The sequence below is a fragment of the Emys orbicularis genome, chromosome 4, assembly GCF_028017835.1.
Source record: "Emys orbicularis isolate rEmyOrb1 chromosome 4, rEmyOrb1.hap1, whole genome shotgun sequence".
Lineage (NCBI taxonomy): Eukaryota > Metazoa > Chordata > Testudines > Emydidae > Emys > Emys orbicularis.
In genome coordinates, this window is record NC_088686.1 from 115,572,630 (window position 1) to 115,592,255 (window position 19,626).

The window sequence follows — 19,626 nt, forward strand, 5'->3', positions numbered from 1 at the left end:
AACAGAACCATCCTGGAGCCAGGGATATGGCTCTTCTTAACCACACTGTTTCTGAGAGACACCTTGTATGGTAAAGAAGTAGGTTTAGGGGCATGGGGAGGGGGATGTTCTCTCTGAAACTGTTGGCCATCTTCTTTTGTCCTATGACCATTCTGCGCTCTGCCTATATCTCCTAGATGGTCTCCCACTGCTTTCCTGCCTGCAGTGGTGCTCTGCAAGTCTGCTTCCCCCACTTGACTTTCCGGGGCTGACCCCACTCTACGGCACTTGCCTCTTTGATAGATATTGCTGCCTTGGACTGTATCACTCTCTCTCATTCCTCAAAGGAACCAATGGGACATGTATGCAGCAAGCTATAACTCCTCACACTCCTCTTTCCCATATCCCCGCTAGTCCTTTGCTTGTCATCCCCATCTGTCCTCGTGTTATACCAATAGAATAAAAACCAGCAGGATCTTATTAAGAGGGATAAGGCAAAGATGCCACATTTATTGTAAATATAATGGTAAAGCAAAAGATAAAAGTAAACAACATTGTTTGACTACTTATTCCTATCACTACTTATTCCTTATACACACACACACACATATATATATATATATATATATATATATATATATATATATATATTCATTTACACAATCATTCATTTAAGTTCTGTATAGGTATTATAGTTACCAGCCTAGAAGTTGCTCATGCCAAGTTACTGGCCAGGTATCTTGGTCATGAGGATGGAGCGGAGTCTGTGGCAGGTGCACCTGATGCTCCTGGAGGCTGGCAGCAGAACCAGAGACTCAAAATCCTCAGTCTTGAGAGTCCATTCTTATAGGAATTAATTCCTATGTTAGTCTATGGGAGCTGTTTCATTCTGCTGTTGCTGACTCAATCAGCAGATGGCACATTCCTGGTGGCTCCAAACTGTCCAAAGTTTGTGTTTCTCATCCTTCCAGGTGATGGGGTGGATCCCAGTTTACCCTCCAGGGGTTCTGGTGGTCCACTTTACACATTCTTCGGCCGATGGATACTCCCTTTCTAGGCTGGCACCTCCCTAACCATTCATGTATATCAAGCATTCATCAGCATACATTCCATACCTTAACCATATTTTAATTTACTGTCTCCACCACTTTCAGGGTGTGTGCTAATTCATTTGAGACTCCCGGCCCTTTAATCACAGAGGGTGGGGGTCTAGGAGCCGTTGCTGTTACAATGAAGTGAAAGTCACTTAACGGCTTATAGTGTTTGTTTACATTGTATCAATTACTTCAAGAACAAAGTCAATTAACTTGTTTGTAAGTTTTACATAGTAATAAAGTATCTTTCATAGGATAGATACAATCAATGGTTTCTACAGACAGTAGCTTACAAGTTTTAACAGAAGACCCAAGAGATTTTTGTACTTGGTGAAACTGTTGGATTTTAAAGTGTGGGGGACAAATTATTGGGGGGTCACTGTCACTTGGGGGAATCACTGTTAGTACCTTCTTTAATATCCCTACACTCGTCTAACCCAGGCCAATACAGTGTGGCTTTTTGGCCCCCTGCTAGTGCATCTACCATGTATAGAGATTTGTGTGTGCTGCTGGGGTGGTCCTTTAGCTCAGGGAGTAGCAGCTGATGCTTTTAGATGCAGAGGTTCCAGGTTCAGTCCCCCTAGATTCTTGACTCTACCACCTTTCCGCACATGGAGTAGTACATTACTACGGGAATGAGCCTGTCCGTGGCATGACAAGGTTCCACTCTGTGTTAGTCAAGGTGGCAGATCTGGCTCCTTGAGATTATAAGCAGAATTTGGGGTAGGGACCTGGGAGGCACTAGGCCACACCTGTTTCCCTGCAGAGGTGAATAAAACAATAGGGGGCCTGATTCAGCCCTCATGGTGAAAAGCACCCGGCTCCCCAAGTAGCTCTGTTTGTTCCAATGAGCAAGATTGCACCTGGCCATCCTATGCCTGCAGGGAGTAAGGGGATGTGAAAATCAGCCCATCTCCCTGCCTCTTCGCTCAAGCACTGGAGAGCAGCTTCTGTGGGCATACTCCACCCCACCCAAGCAGGTGGGCAGATTGGGTGGAACTTTGGCTTCACCACCACCCAGCAGCATTGCCGAGGGAAATATCGTGTTATGCTTTGTAAAGGGCTCCCGAAATATCACGGCCCTGGGAGTGTGTGTGCCTGAGTCACAATTCCTTCCCAGGGCTTGTCCAGGGGTGGCACAACTAGTGCATCTCAGAGGAGGGGCTGGGGCAGACCTGTACCAATTCTCCACTGGGGTAAGGCCCCTTAAGAACTACTTTAATACTGGGGCCAGATGGTGCAGGATCAACCAGCTCCCGGATGGCCTCACCAGCCCTATGTTAACTAACATAAACTAGCTTAAGTAAACAAGTACAAGTTTGTGTGCAGTCAAGACCTAGGACCTCAGTCTTGCACTGAGCTCTACATGAGTGATCTTTCATTTAACTGGGGCTTGAGCTCTTAACTGCTTTGAAGACTAGGGTTAAACCCTTGGTATCAGAAGCTGACTGGAAGCCTGCGGAGGGACTTGAGCATAGGCTTGATGTGCTCACAGTGGCCTGAACCATGGTGAAAGGAGGCAGCTGCCTTCTGTCCCAGCTGGAGCCTGTGTATCATCTTCACATTCAGCTTCAGGTACAGTAATCCAGTCCGGAGGGGACAAATGCATGGATGACTGCAGCTGGGTCTGTGTCCCGGAGGAGGGGATGAAGTTTCCTAGCAAGCTGAAGGTGAAAGAAGGCATTTTTAGATCCTGATGCTACCCAACCTTAGTGAGGAGTCACATGGGACCCCACTGGGCTGTATGTGTCAGGGCCAGGTCACGGGCAGCCTGTGTGCAGCTGCTAAGTTGCAGTCAGGAGATATGTAGCGGGGTCGGGAGCAGCCAGGTCAGAATGCCAGAAAGTCAGGGTCAGGCACCAAGTTGCAGGCAGTAGGCAAATAGAGTCAGAGTCAAGCAGAGCCAGGATACCAGGAAGTTGGGATCAGGCATGAGGTTATAGACATCAAGCAAATAGCAAAGTCAAGAACAAATCAGGGTCAGAAGCTGGAGTCTGGGGTAGGGGCAGACAGACAGTCTGCATTGTTGCTTAGAAAGCTCCCCATGCTGGCTTCCTGGTTTAAATACTAGCATCCGCCAATCAGCGGGCTGTAAGGGGCCACTACTTTCTGACATGGTACTAGTAGTAGTGGTGGCTTCATCAGTTGAGAATGAGATACGTTACTGAATATCAGTGGCATACGGTTGGCAGCTGAGCTCACTCTGTCACCCAGTGGTCACATGTAGATATTGAAGAGAAGTGAGGACAGTACGGATCCCTCTGGAACTTCACAGGCAAGGGGCTTTGCAGTGGAAGAGCAGTTACCCATCACCATTCTGAGTTCTGCTGAAGAGGAACAACTGGAGCCACTGTTGTGCTGGGCAGGCCATCTACACCTGCTACATCATGTCGGTGTTTTAGTAGCACCCGCGATCCACTGTGTCAAAGGCTGCAGAGATTCCAGCAGTATGAGCATGGTGATTTTCCCGTATTTATGGCCATGATTTCAATGAGACTGCTCTCAGTTTCAAAGTTAAGCACATAGAAATGGAAGGGACCTTGAGAAGTCATCAAGTCCAGCCCCCTGTGCTGAGGGAGGAACAAGTGAATTTACACCATCCCTGACAAGTGCTCGTCCAACCTATCTGAAACCCCTCCTGTGATGGGGCTTCCACATATCATATGTAAGTCTTTCCAGGATCAGGGCTGATAACTCAGAGAGCTGTGGTCTAGTGATATAAACACAGCACAAGGAGCCAGAAAGTCCCAAGTACTAAACTCAGCTCTGACACTGATTTTCCTCTGTAGCTTTGGGCAAATCACTTGACCTCTCTGCTTCAGTCCCCCATCTGTAAAATGGAGATAATGAGCATGATTCTCTTCTCATTTACACCAGTGGAACTCCATTGATTTTATAGAGTTCATTCAGATTAATATGGGTGTAAGTGAGAAGAGGTTCAGGCCCAATAACAATAATAATTACGTAGCTCCCTCCCATGGGTGTTGGGAGGATTAGTTCATATTAGTAAAGTGCTGTAGATGTGCTAAGCATTATTAATGTCTTGGATTGCTCCAGGAGTGGATATAGCTTTCCAGGGAGTGACTGGGTTTTTTCCTTTGCTGGCATGGGTCTGCAGTAGAGTCATCACAGCCCAAGGTAAGCAGGGTCCTATTTCTGTTGGCCTTGGAGCACAGAGCAGCGCCTGCTTGCAGTACTAATGCTGCAAAACGTTCTCATCTTTCTTTCCTGCTGTATTTTCTGCTTTGGAATGGGGGCTGTTCCAGAAAGGTGCAGCTGTTATGTCAATGCATAACCAACACAAATAATTTCCTGTTTAATTCTTGCCTGCTTATTCAGTGAGCTAATCACTTTGGGTGAAATCCACCCCTGTTCAGAGGGCCAGCATAAGCCAACGAACCATTTAAGCCCTATGGGTCAGATTTGTGGAATAAATTCCCCCCTTTTATTGTTATTCATATTACAGTAGGTCCCAGAGGCTCCAACCAAGATCAAGACCCCTTTGTGCTAGGTGTTGAATACACATGCAGTAGAAGATAATCCTGGCCCTGAAAATCTTACAGTCTAAATAGACAAGATAGACAATGGGTAAACTGAGTCACAGTGAGGGGACGTGACTTGCCTGAGATCACCCAGCAGGTCAGTGGCAGAGCCAGCAATAGAACCCAGGTCACCTGCATCCATTGCCCTATTCACTGGGACACACTGCTTCTCTCCTGAGTTGGTGATTTCCATTCCTTAACCAGTTACAACTGTGTCCTGACCAGCTGAAACTCAGGGCCTGAGGCTCCTCTCAGTTACACCTCAGTCACTTCAGGTGTAATAAAGGGAAATGTGGCTCCCAAGTGCCAATTCTTCCTGCACTTAAATGGAGCAGCAAATGAGAGGAGACTATTTCCCTCACCGTGTATCTCTTATACAACCAATGACACCAAAGATGAATTTGGCCCCTCCACACCATGGGTTACATGGCATCCTGGAAATGGGTTAAATCCCCTTATACTGCAGAAAATGGAATGTCATCGCTTCATTAATCTTTGCACAATGCCTTGCAGATGTCCAGTGCGCTGTTGGGGGAAATATCACTCTCTTTTCCAGGTTAAAGAGGACTGCTTGGCTTCTTCATTAACGGTGATTTCCTTGATTTATAATTGTCTCACGGTGGTCCTCAGAAAGCATGAGAAGATCGTATTAAGAACATAGGACTCACCAACCTGGATCAGCCCCATGGTCCATCCAGTCCCATAACCTGTCTTCAACAGTGGCCAGTGCCAGAGACATCAGAGGAAGGTGCAATAAACTCTGCACTCAGCAGTTACAACTTAACCAACCCCCAGGGATAGCTTCCTCCTAACCCCCCAGTAACTAGAGTTTGGCTTATGCCCTGAGGGTTCATATCCCTTCCAAATCCCTGCTATTTTAAAATCCTTATTGTTGTAACTATAGCTGTTTTTGGGATCCATATAACATGTCTGATTATTCTCCCAGTCCTGTTAAGCTCTTGGCCTCAATGGTACCTTGTAGCAATAGGTTTCACATGGAAAAACTAGCAGCAGTTCCACTGAGGTCTGTAGCGAGTCATGGCTTTCTGATGTGGGTAAGGAGGCACTCTTTTATGCCAGGTAAATGTGGCCAGTCAAGGATGAGGTCAGGCATTTCCACGGAAGCCCAGGCTCATTCTCCCCCTCAACCCAAGGTTAATGGCCAACAATCAAACTGGGAACTGTGAGGTCCACTGTCTCTGGCAGGGAGGGGACAAGTGCGTGGCATGTCAAGCAGCATTACGGTACATTATGAGTGCTGGAATGAGACTTCAGATTCCATTACAGAAGTGGAGTTCTCAGCTTCCTGCCATTAGTCCTGAGCCCTTTATCTGCAGGACAGCCATCAGCTCTGTACGCACAAGCAGAATGGAGAATGTGCTACTCTGCTAACCTCTCCTCCCACTGGGAGGGTGGAATATACCACACAGGTTCTCCTAAGAGACCCCAGCTGTCAAGCCACTTTTTCCTACCCAAGGGATCCCATCTCCCCAAGAGCAGGAGTCCCAAGGCGTCTCCCCATATACCCCCCCCTCCACTCAGAGGCTACCCCAAGCCTGACAATATTATCCCTGACATATATGGGCCCAGGAGGCTCTGGAAGGAAATGCCTGGCAGAGGCTTTTTTGCTCAACCCCTCAGAAATGTGCGCTACTTTTGGTTTCTCTCTCTCCCTGCATTGACTCAATCTTTCACCCTCCATGGGTGGCCACAGCATGGTGTGGGACAAAGCTAAGGTAGAATTAATCCTGGCTGGCGAGCTTTCAAAGAGGCCACAAGCTAAATAAATGGGCTGCAGCCTATTTCAATGGCTGCTATATTTAGCACTAGAACATTTATTTATAGGCTTGGCAGCCCGTCTGAGTCAATAAAAGCCGGAGAGCTGGAAAAAGGCCGTTCCTGTGTTTCGCAGGCAGTAGCGTTTGCGGCCAAACGGAATGTGACAGGCAAGACGGGGGTGTAGTAGCACCCTGCCTTGGAACTAGGGCAAAGGTAACAGGACAATCCTGGACATGTCAGGATGCACATACACATCCAACCATTCCCGTTCCCTGCCCCACAAGGGCATGTGGGCCAACATGTGTGCATGCATATACATCCTGAGCAGTGCACACATGACAACACATGTATTCACATGCACCCCCAGCATGCACACAAGGAGACACATTTTGCCATGTGTGCCCATGCACCCCAAGACATGATAACCACATGTACATAAGCACACTCCTATTGCCGTGGCCACACAAGTCAGACGGTTAAATTGAGAGCTGATTTGCTTCAACAGTATTAGCAGAAAAGAAATGCTTTCCCTTTCCTAGTTATAGATGGAGCTGGGGCCGTCCTACTGCAGAAGCCATGCTCCAGTTACACTCCCAGTCTCGAGCACAGTAGCATGTCCACGCCAGGGCACTAGTCTCAGGAGTTACACTGCCAGCCTCCACGGACTGCAGTCTGCATCGGTTTGTTACATGTGCTTCCATGCCAGGCCTTGCACTTATCTCTGCCATCTCTCTCCGGAGCAGAGGCATTTCCAGCATGGATGCAATCGGACTGGTTAGTTCTGACTTTCTGGTTGATCCCTGGCACATTGCCTTGGGGTGTGAAACCAGTTCTTTAGCCTTAGAGCCAAGGAGCTCAGGTAGCAGAGACCCTCAATGGTGCCATTAGTGCCTGTGTTAGGTATTACTAATAATACAGGGGTAGACCCTGGGAAGGACAGATGTTTACCAGGCATGATACCTTGTGGGGACTGCTCATTTCCCCCATTCAACGAGTGCAGGTACCTCACATTTATGGTACATACCCTGCAACAAAGGGTAGCTATAGGTGAGAGGGGAGGGCTACCAGCTCTTCCATAGTGCCAGGCTCTGTGGCTGCCTGACAGACTGTCAGTACCTGTGATACAAGGGAGAGAAACTTCCAACTGACCAGCTTACACCGCAGCCACTGGCTCAGCCAGGGCCAGATGCCCCTGCTGTGCAGCTGATGGAGCTACTGCCTTCTGAGCAAAAGGGCACTGATTGAGTCTCTCCTGAGGCGGTGTGTGGGTCTTACACTGATGGACACAACCATCCCTAAATTATCGAGTTCCCCCCAAGCCTATGGAGATCAGCCATCTCCTTTGGCAGCCCGCTGAGCAAAGCTGGAGCGAAACCCTGCCTTTTGTCACAGACCTTGTGTGATGCAGCCACATGGATTGCCACATGGGATCCCAAACACACAGGGATTACTGGGCGTGATGGCAGGTGTTGTGTATGCAGTGGCAGGGAGCCTCCCAGGTGAAGGTGAAGTCTGCAAGGCACAAGGGAAATGCCTGTGTGCACATGCCTGCATTAGAAGAGGTTAGTGGTCATGAAAGCAAGATGCTCACAGCATCGGATAATGCCAGAGATCTTTTAAGCAAGCACAGTGCAATGTCCCACATGGCTCTACCAATGCACTGCCGTCCAGATCTGACACACTCCCCTCTGTGGCGCCGGTGAGTCTCCTCCCAGCTCTGCCAGACCACTGATGTAATAGGTACATGCTCGCCCCTGCTGGGTGAATACTCATACAGGACACATGGCATGAATAAGGGCTTGGAGCACTTCTCCTTTGTGCTCCCTGTGTCACATCCGCTCTTAGTCACGTTGCACTTGTGGGGGGCTCCTCTCTGGAGCTTTCTGGAGCTCCTTCGCTTGGAAAGATGTGTGCGCGTGAGAGAGAGAGATATCTCCTGCCCTTGCCTAAAAAACTCCCGCCTCCCTTGGCCATGGGCTGGACATTGCTGCATGGGAGAAAGAATGCGTCTGGCCCCTCTGAAGGTATAACTGGTGAAGTTAGCCAAGCAGTGGGGCAAAGTTTTGCTCGCTGCTTCTGAGCCGGCTATGTTGTTAAAATCCCCTGCCACTGTAGGTCTGTCCTCTAACTGCCCAGAGAATGGAACCAGTATCCTACCTAGGTCCAGTCGTTGCAAAGTACAAGGGTGGGGGATCCCACTGTTGCTCCAGAACGATTAACTGGTGGTAGCCATTCCAGGTAATCTGCCTGAGGACTGCGGGACTGCATCAGAATTAATGCTCTCCTGGTTTGACAAGGTTTGATTTGTACAAGACATCAAGATTTAGCTGTGCCTGCAGTTACCACTTGGCAATGGGTGGTGGCTCCAGATGTTACTAAGTGTTACTAAGTGTGTTAAAGTCAATTAGCGCTTTAGTTTGCTGGAGCCTGATTGATACAGTGCCCGCTCATGCCCTCTCCCCCATGGTAAGGCTGCTGAGAATGGAGGGATTTCGTTTCAGTTTAATAAAGTTCTTCAGAACTGGTCACTGATCTACACATCCCAGGGGTTTGAAATGAAGTGAGGACAGGTATTCAGCTAGGGAAGGGATAAGTTCCAGGCTGACTCAGAATTGTGTCAGTCCTGGCTGGATCTACGTGGGCGTCTAAGCTATAACTATCATACTTAGCAATTACTGAATTACTTCACAAACACCAACTAATTTATGCTCACAATGACCAGAGCAGGCTGATACAATATCAGGCAGTGCTAGATCAAGAGGAAGCTGGGAGTGTTAGATAACAACTCCTCCCCCTCTCATTTGGATGGGACATAGTTGGGTTGCATTACAAAAATGTAAACAGATACCACTGAACCTCCTGTATTCCTGTGGCCATTGGGAGTGTAGTGTGTTCTGCCTCAGTCATGACCAGGGGCACCCCCACTCCTCCACGGGTCCAGTCCGAAGCAGAGACTGGCCAACTTTTCACATTCTGTGGGTGGGCGTTGACGGCGTATGGGCGTGCCCAGATCATGCATTTTAAGGCCAGAACGGACCTTTATGGTCTAGTTTGACCTCCTGCATAGCACAGGCCATAGACCCTCACTCAGTAATTGCTGCATCGAAGCAAAGATGTCAGGTGATGGAGAATAAACCACATTCCTTGGTAAGTTGTTCCAATGGCGAATCACCCTCACTATTAAAAACGTGCCCTGATCTCCAGTTTGAATTTCTCTAGCTTGAGCTTCCAGCCAGTGGACTGTAGGTGGACAGATCTCCAGCAGGGCTTACCGGTGCCGATGGATCCCACCCAAACCCATTTCCATGCGCAACAGCCACGAGTTGAGCCCGCTCTCCCAAGAGTGACTGTTCAGGATAGGATCCCATGGCACCCCCCGCACGATGGTCTCACCATCAAAGAACAAAGCCAACACCGGCTGTTAAAACATCTACGTGGGCATTTATTACAACACGTTGTTCCAAAGTACAAAAGAAAGGAAAAGAAAGAGGGTAAAAAAGCACTGCTGTTTACAACCTCCGGTAATAAATAAATAAAGACAGGGCAGGGCAGAGCTTGTCTCTCGGTCCTGCCAGGCACCATCCGACTTCAGCATTGGTGTAACAGGCAGGAGATGCGTTTGGTTTCAGTGACTAACTGAGAAGGGAATGGAACACAGTGGGCTGGTTGCAAGATACTGTCTCCCCACCTAGCACTTAGAATGCATTCCAAGTGCCCCTGTCCGTTCTGGACCCAATCTCTCTGCTGAGGGGCACTGTGCATTTGCTAATGAAAGGCCTGGTGCTCTCCTGTCTGGTATTGCACACCTCCTGAGCAACATTCATGGGGGCTAGGAGTGCTCAGCCCCTCAGGCCCCAAATCCACAGCATTGTCTGCAGAGCAGGTGATCCTCCATCTGCCCTGCCCCATTTAACCCCCTAGCCATCTCTGCCTGGAAATGCACTTGAGAGAGGACGAATGGAGCCCAAATTGGATTTCTAGAAGAGCTGGAATGGATTCTACATATGGCTCCTGAGAAGAGGATAAAGCCTGAACTGGATTTCTCTGCTTCTCTAGAATGGATTTTGAATGACAAAATAAATTCAACACATCACAAGGAAAAGACGACTCCTATCTATAATAAACCACACTCATGTTAGAGATGATAGGCCATTGCATGGCTGCTCTTGGAAGGGCAACATTAATCCCCTTGATTTAAAATGACTTGTAACTGGGCTGGCTAGTTAAAGAGATAATATTTGATACTGTGGCACAGAGAGGATTCCCTTCCTATTGCACTGATACTTTCTCCCAGCCCTCCTCCCCACCCCATTGACTGGGTACTTGTAGGCTTCAGGACGAGTCCGACTATGGGTACAAGAAGCAAGTGCCAGGTTCTGGCCACCACAGTTACTCAGAAATCTTAACTCTGCTTCCTGTGAATTCTTAATGCTGGAAAACCATAGTTATTTCTGCCAGCAATGAATGCACTTATGGGGCTGTTCCCCCTCTCTTCTTGCATCCCTATCATTATTAGAGGCCAGTCTAATCAGATCTCTCTTTGCCCATGGGCTGGTCTTCCACTAAGCCCCTTCTGGGCAGCCTGGAGCTCTGCTGCTCTAAAACTGAACATCCTCATTCCCCAGAAGGTGTGGCTCCTTGGACAAAGAACGATCATCAGGTGGCTGGGAAACTGAACCCAAGAAAGCCCAGGATTGCTCCCCAAAGTAAGGTGCGGTGGCTTTGGGCAGCGAGGAGAATGCTGCCAAAATAGCTGGTGATGCCAGGCCATTAAACCATTCCTGGTAAAGATGAACTTCCTGGATTCAGCCACCAGATTGGGGACCCCTGAGAGCATGTGTGCATTGACTGTTTCCTGGAAACCTGGTCAATTTTCCTTTAGTTTTAAACTTGTGCCTTTGAATTCTCCATTCCTGCTCCCTACAAACTTGAGTAGGCTCCAAGGCGTGTGGGTGTGGGTGTGGGGGAGAGAAAGGTATTGCCCTGGGCTTTGTTGGTTTCAGTACCTCTGGAGGTTTCACCCTTTCAAATCCACTCACACGGGCCTACCCGTGTGTGTGCCTTCTCCAGGACAGCTAATGAGCTAGGCCTGGCACAGTATAGTGCAGCCAGCCCCAGACTGGTGGGGCAGGTACAGGGTTGAGGCAGGTGGGGAATGGAGAGGTGGCTGGGGGTCTGCACTTATTCACAACAGAGAACCAAAGAGCAACATACAAAGATTAAGAAGAAAAAATTACATAATAGTAATAATAATAATAATAATAATTAATAATTAATAAATACTTAAATCTATAATTCATAGATTGCAATTACAACACTGATAGCTTATTATTGGTAGTTTAAGAGGGAAGGCAGAAGGGGTTTCTTTTGGGTGTAGGCTTCCTATAACAGAGACATGACAGGGATGCATGGCCAGAAAAAGAAACAAACACAGAGAGACGAGAGATTGGGAACACAGCACAAGCTAGGAAAATACCTTTGGGCTTCAGTGTTGCAGACTCCTTTCCTCCCAGGATCCCTCCCTTGCCAGTCCTCTGAAGCTACAAAAGAAATGGGGATGCTGCGGGGTGTCACGGAGTTAGCCAGTTATGCCTGACTGAGTGTGGCTCAGCCTTGCACTCCTTCAGAAGCTGGGAGATAAGGGGCATTCTAGAGGAGGGTCATCTGGGTAGCTTTACTGTCTGCCCTTAAGAAGGCTGAAAATCTACCAATTCGCACCTGCACTCCAAGCAATGCAGCAATTGCAGGAAATGATTGGATGTTCTAATCAGCAGGGCACCAATCAGATGCTTTATAAATTCATCCGATTGTCCAATAGGGGGGCTCATTTACTCTCCTTAGGGACAATCCTGCTTCAATTTAAATCAATGGGACAGAGTCTGATCTTACTTACCCTGCTGTAAATCAGAAGTAACTCCGCTAAAGGCAAGGGTGATACATCACTGTGAACCAGGCCCAAGTGAGATCAAAATCAGGCCCAATGACTCTGTGGATCAGAGATTCTAGCTGACAGAGTTCATTAAAGAAACACAGTAAGGGATGGGGACCAACTGCAACAGATAAAATCCTCCAAGGTAACTAACCTTGATACAAGAGACAGAAAAGATCTATTAAGCCATGTAGGGCTTGATCCAAAGCCCAATGAAGACAATGGGAAGACTTCTATTGAGTCCAATGGCTTTGGATCAGTCCTACCGCTTGAGGCTAGTGCAGGAATCTTCCCTAGAGGACATTTTTCTAGAGTTTTAGCTTTAAAATGCTCCAAGTGAGAGCAACTCCTCCCACAAGGACCATCAGAAAAGGCAGGGCAAATGCAAGCATATTCACAACACTGATGAGATGGGTTATAAACGCCCCATGGCTCTTAAAACCTTTGGCTTGGTTGCAGAATGGACAGCAGAGTAGGTGTCACCTCAGTGTGTGCAGACACAGAGCTGCTGAAGGGCTTTGCTGACAGTCTACGGTTCTTTGAGCGAGACTAGACAAAAAAACAAGAGACCCCCATTTTTGCATGCACCACAATAGCTGTTTCTCTAAAATGCCACAAGAGGGCAGATGTTCAGAGCCCTGCTGCTATTTCTGAGCAGGCAGCTGCTCATGTCGTTCTTCTTCACTGACGCTGTCTGCTTGTTGTTCGTATTTATAAAGGTTGAGATTGCAATGTCAGGCTGAGGATGGCCCGGATGTGTCCTAGAGCACACTCAGCAGTGACTTCATGCAGGACTAAGGGGTTGAGCCCCATCACACCTCATGTCATGTCTGTCATTAGGTTGCATCTACACTATATTTTTAACCCCCAAATTTCCTACCATTGCAGTTCTAATAGTGGTATTAGTGCTGGGGGGTAATAATGTAGAGTAGGATCCTGTGTACCACTGTGTCATCCAAGTCCACCCAAGTCTTGAGATCATAGTGGTAAAAATGCCAGTGCCTTATCTACTCTAGAACTCCACTATAGCTACCATGGGTGGGGCTGGACCAATGCTAGCAGTGGTGGCAAGACCCACCGCAACAGGCAAAGGAAACTCTTAATTCTCTCTAACGCTGTAGGGTTAAAACATGGGAGACAGCAACTCCGGGCTGAGCTGGTGCTGGCAGCCATGGAATGCCAGCTGTGGTGGAAGGGACAATATGTGAATGGGAGTGAGGGGTTACCTGGAGGCACCCTCATTAGCTCCTCCCTCGGCACGGCAGTGCAGCTGGGTCACATGTCATGGAGGGGAAACTATCCTGAACTTCACAGCTGAAGAGGTCTCTGTACTAACTCCAGTTCTAGTGCACCAACCCTCGGAAGATCAAGGGCAGACCCTACATGAACAGATGTCCGTGTGACTTGCAGACCAAGAGCGAGTCATTTACTGCTGCTAAGCAACTGGATGGCTCTTCCCCTTGTCATAAGGCAAGTATCCTTTAGGAATGCTGATCGATACTGTTGAAATGGTCTAAGAAGCTGTGTGTTCTCTATGGAGACACTTCTGTATATGCTTTCAGGTCAAGTGGAATGCAACAAGGATACAAATGGGGATTCTCCATTTGTGGTGCATGATCCTGTACTAGGCTTATGGAACATAGGTAAGATGTGAACATGGAAACACTGTCCTGCTGGCATATTTCACAGTGTAACCTCTTGCTGTCTGGGGCTGACCAGCCAATTGACCTGGCTTGGCTGAGAATCTCTGAATTTATATGTTGAAATTTAAAAAGGGGGAAAAAAATGTAGACAAACATTTGTTCTCTTTTTTGTGACCAGCTCTAGGGCTGGCTGGAATTTTTCAAATTTCACTGAAAATGCAGCACAGACAGAGTGAGAAAGAAGAAGATTGGCAGCCCGAAAAGGGTTAAAACATGAGACAGATCATATTGCAGGCAGTGGTTAGTGGGGTCTCAGTGTTTAAAAGCTCAAGAAGCCCTTTGAAAGCTTTTCTTTGTTATAAACCTCCCGATCTAGCCGGGATGCTATGTAATACACCAGTTCCCTTAGAATCACCACCTCCCCACTGTCTCCACACACCATATCTCTACGCTGGATGGGGATGCAAGAAAGAAACGGGAAGGGTTCCTTCTACCTCCTAAAACATAGTAGTCGGCAACACTGATGCTGATTTGAGGAGCTCACTGGAAATATGGATGCTGTGTTTTTTAAGAGAGGTTTCAGAGTAGCAGCCGTGTTAGTCTGTATCCGCAAAAATAACAGGAGTACTTGTGGCACCTTAGAGACTAACAAATTTATTAGAGCATAAGCTTTCGTGGGCTACAACCCACTTCTTCGGATGCATATAGAGTGAACCATATATTGAGGAGATATATATACACACACATACAGAGAGCATGAACAGGTGGGAGTTGTCTTACCAACCCTGAGAGGCCAATTAAGTAAGAGAAAAAAAACTTTTGAAGTGATAATCAAGATGGTTCAGTACAGACAGTTTGATAAGAAGCAAGTGTGAAAATACTTACAAGGGGAGATAGATTCAATGTTTGTAATGGCTCAGCCATTCCCAATCCCTATTTAGCCCTGAGTTGATTGTGTCTAGTTTGCATATCAATTCCAGCTCAGCAGTCTCTCGTTGGAGTCTGTTTTTGAAGTTTTTCTGTTTTAAGATAGCCACCCGCAGGTCTGTCAAAGAATGGCCAGACAGGTTAAAGTGTTCTCCCACTGGTTTTTGAGTATTATGATTCCTGATGTCAGATTTGTGTCCATTAATTCTTTTGCGTAGAGACTGTCCGGTTTGGCCAATGTACATGGCAGAGGGGCATTGCTGGCACATGATGGCATATATCACATTGGTAGATGTGCAGGTGAACGAGCCACTGATGGTATAGCTGATGTGATTAGGCCCTATGATGGTGTCACTTGAATAGATATGTGGACAGAGTTGGCATCGGGCTTTGTTACAAGGATAGGTTCCTGGGTCAGTGTTTTTGTTCAGTGATGTGTGGTTGCTGGTGAGTATTTGCTTTAGGTTGGGGGGTTGTCTGTAAGCGAGGACAGGTCTGTCTCCCAAGATCTGTGAGAGTAAAGGATCATCTTTCAGGATAGGTTGTAGATCTCTGATGATGCGCTGGAGAGGTTTTAGTTGGGGGCTGAAGGTGACAGCTAGTGGTGTTCTGTTATTTTCTTTGTTGGCCCTGTCTTGTAGGAGGTGACTTCTGGGTACTCGTCTGGCTCTGTCAATCTGTTTTTTCACTTCAGCAGGTGGGTATTGTAGTTTTAAGAATGCTTGATAGAGATCTTGTAGGTGCTTGTCTCTATCTGAGGGATTGGAGCAAATGCGGTTATATCTTAGAGCTTGGCTGTAGACAATGGATCGTGTGGTGTGTCCTGGATGGAAGCTGGAGGCATGTAGGTAAGTGTAGCGGTCAGTAGGTTTCCGGTACAGGGTGGTATTTATGTGACCATCGCTTATTAGCACAGTAGTGTCCAGGAAATGGACCGCTTGTGTGGATTGATCTAGGCTGAGGTTGATGGTGGGATGGAAATTATTGAAATCATGGTGGAATTCCTCAAGGGCTTCTTTTCCATGGGTCCAGATGATGAAGATGTCATCAATGTATCGCAAGTAGAGTAGGGGCGTTAGGGGACGAGAGCTAAGGAAGCGTTGTTCTAAGTCAGCCATAAAAATGTTGGCATACTGCGGGGCCATGCGGGTACCCATAGCAGTGCCGCTGACTTGAAGGTATATATTGTCCCCAAATGTGAAATAGTTGTGGGTGAGGACAAAGTCACAGAGTTCTAACCTGGTGGCTGAACTCTGTGACTTTGTCCTCACCCACAACTATTTCACATTTGGGGACAATATATACCTTCAAGTCAGCGGCACTGCTATGGGTACCCGCATGGCCCCGCAGTATGCCAACATTTTTATGGCTGACTTAGAACAACGCTTCCTTAGCTCTCGTCCCCTAACGCCCCTACTCTACTTGCGATACATTGATGACATCTTCATCATCTGGACCCATGGAAAAGAAGCCCTTGAGGAATTCCACCATGATTTCAATAATTTCCATCCCACCATCAACCTCAGCCTAGATCAATCCACACAAGCGGTCCATTTCCTGGACACTACTGTGCTAATAAGCGATGGTCACATAAATACCACCCTGTACCGGAAACCTACTGACCGCTACACTTACCTACATGCCTCCAGCTTCCATCCAGGACACACCACACGATCCATTGTCTACAGCCAAGCTCTAAGATATAACCGCATTTGCTCCAATCCCTCAGATAGAGACAAGCACCTACAAGATCTCTATCAAGCATTCTTAAAACTACAATACCCACCTGCTGAAGTGAAAAAACAGATTGACAGAGCCAGACGAGTACCCAGAAGTCACCTCCTACAAGACAGGGCCAACAAAGAAAATAACAGAACACCACTAGCTGTCACCTTCAGCCCCCAACTAAAACCTCTCCAGCGCATCATCAGAGATCTACAACCTATCCTGAAAGATGATCCTTTACTCTCACAGATCTTGGGAGACAGACCTGTCCTCGCTTACAGACAACCCCCCAACCTAAAGCAAATACTCACCAGCAACCACACATCACTGAACAAAAACACTGACCCAGGAACCTATCCTTGTAACAAAGCCCGATGCCAACTCTGTCCACATATCTATTCAAGTGACACCATCATAGGGCCTAATCACATCAGCTATACCATCAGTGGCTCGTTCACCTGCACATCTACCAATGTGATATATGCCATCATGTGCCAGCAATGCCCCTCTGCCATGTACATTGGCCAAACCGGACAGTCTCTACGCAAAAGAATTAATGGACACAAATCTGACATCAGGAATCATAATACTCAAAAACCAGTGGGAGAACACTTTAACCTGTCTGGCCATTCTTTGACAGACCTGCGGGTGGCTATCTTAAAACAGAAAAACTTCAAAAACAGACTCCAACGAGAGACTGCTGAGCTGGAATTGATATGCAAACTAGACACAATCAACTCAGGGCTAAATAGGGATTGGGAATGGCTGAGCCATTACAAACATTGAATCTATCTCCCCTTGTAAGTATTTTCACACTTGCTTCTTATCAAACTGTCTGTACTGAACCATCTTGATTATCACTTCAAAAGTTTTTTTTCTCTTACTTAATTGGCCTCTCAGGGTTGGTAAGACAACTCCCACCTGTTCATGCTCTCTGTATGTGTGTGTATATATATCTCCTCAATATATGGTTCACTCTATATGCATCCGAAGAAGTGGGTTGTAGCCCACGAAAGCTTATGCTCTAATAAATTTGTTAGTCTCTAAGGTGCCACAAGTACTCCTGTTATTTTTTTAAGAGAGTTGAAATGAGTATCTACCCCCCTTTCAAAACAGCTGTAGGAAAAAGAGGGATGGGTTAGGCAGAGGGATCCAACCATCATCAAAACTTGTATTTTATTAATACTTCAACATGGAAAATCAAATGCATTTAATCACCCAACTTTCCCCTCCCCCACTACCAACTCCAGCACATTTTGGGGTACCAGAAGGGATTATTTGAGGTTTCCATGCTTCTCACTTAACCCCTTTAAAAAAAAAAAAATCAAGAAGCCTAATGCCAGTCATAAGCCTCCTTGGAGATTCCCCTCTCCCATCCGCCGAGGACACGCGCACATCAGCAGAGACAGACAATGATCATAAGGAAAGTGACAATCTGATGCCACCAGAACATTATAATTATTATTGCAGCTCCTCACGGCTTCGGTCTGTGGTTAAGTTTTAAACCTGAGATCATTATTTTTGTCTTGTGTAGTTTGATTTGAAAATAAACAAACACAAAAGAAAAAGAAGGGAAGGTGGGGGGAAAAAAAAAGAGCTGAGGGGATCTAAAATCACACACAACACACACATGAACAAAAACCCCTGAGGTATTGGCTTGGAAACCAGCACGATACTAAAAAGAGGAAAGCTACAGAGAGCGAAATGTGCTTTGCAGCAGAGATAGATCTGTGCCCATAACACCAAGCAGCAGCTCAGCAGCAAGGTCTAAGCATCCCACAGTTTTTGGGGTGAGGGCTTTGCTCCCCTTTAAAACAGGGACTTTCATAAAGGGGAGAAGCAGCCAAATGTGTCTGAGAATCAGAACAGAAGCCACTCACGCCCCTTTGTCATTTTTCTCTTGACTGCGCTTGCTAACTTATGGAAGCTTTTTGCACTGTGTGCTCATTGGCCTCCTTGAGGGCTCCCTCTTGCACCCTTGGCTTCAGTAACAGCAGGACCTGGCCCTTCCTCAACACCTGTGTTATCGTAAAGGTCCCACCTGGGCCCGACGCCACCTCTAAAAAAAATAAATCAAGGGAAGAATCCCACGCAGGAGGTCTTCCCTAGGAAATCCTCACCCTTTACCCACCTGAACTCCCAGAGGGAGACGGGTTTTTGGCAGGGATTCCCTTGGAGGCTGGCACCCTGCCTTCTGCTGGGTAAGAACGAACCATCATTCGCTTCAGTTACTCTGAAAAGGTCAATTAACAGAAACTCTCCGAAGCAAAATCCCAGGAAAAGAAAAAACCCAGGAAAAGAAAAACAGTGAAACCAATCTTCTTAGCAACACACCTGAGTGTGGGAAGATGCTGCTGCAGGTGGGTGGGTGGGTTTGGAGATAGGAGATGGGGGTGGGGTAAGGAGGGAGGGGCTTGTCCTCACACTAACATCCCAAATATTGGGTTTGGTTCTTAGCCTTTCAATGCATTTCCTGGCGTTTCCTCTCTCTCTTTTCCTTCCTGAAGTGCCCATTCAGTTTGGTCTTTCATTGGCTTCGCCTGTGTCTTTGGACTGTTTTCCCTCTGCCCCATGTCACTTGCACGCCCACTGGAGCCCCAGTGCTGGATATGCCCCATGATCATGCTCTCTTACACACACATGGGTAGAGAACTGGTGCTGGAGTACTGAGCAATATTTTATGCTAAGCACTCAGAGGTAACTAACTATCTTGCAGTGGGAAACCTGTCGCTGTTCTCAGGACCCCCTGGGGTTCATTCTGGTACTACAATAAATAACTCCATTTGTTCCTAAGGATGAGGCCTGTATTTTCCTCCAGGGTTCAGCCCCTCTGGACAGCCATGTAGAGTAACACTGGGAGGGGGAAAGCAGGGCCTCAAGGGCTTTTCATCACAATTTCACCCATGCACAAGGGTGAGAAGTGTTCCCTTTTTCTCCTGGACACTATCGCCCCCACCTCCTCCCCAGAAGTACCCTGAGCAAGTGGGCAAGGCAGTTGCTCATGGGAG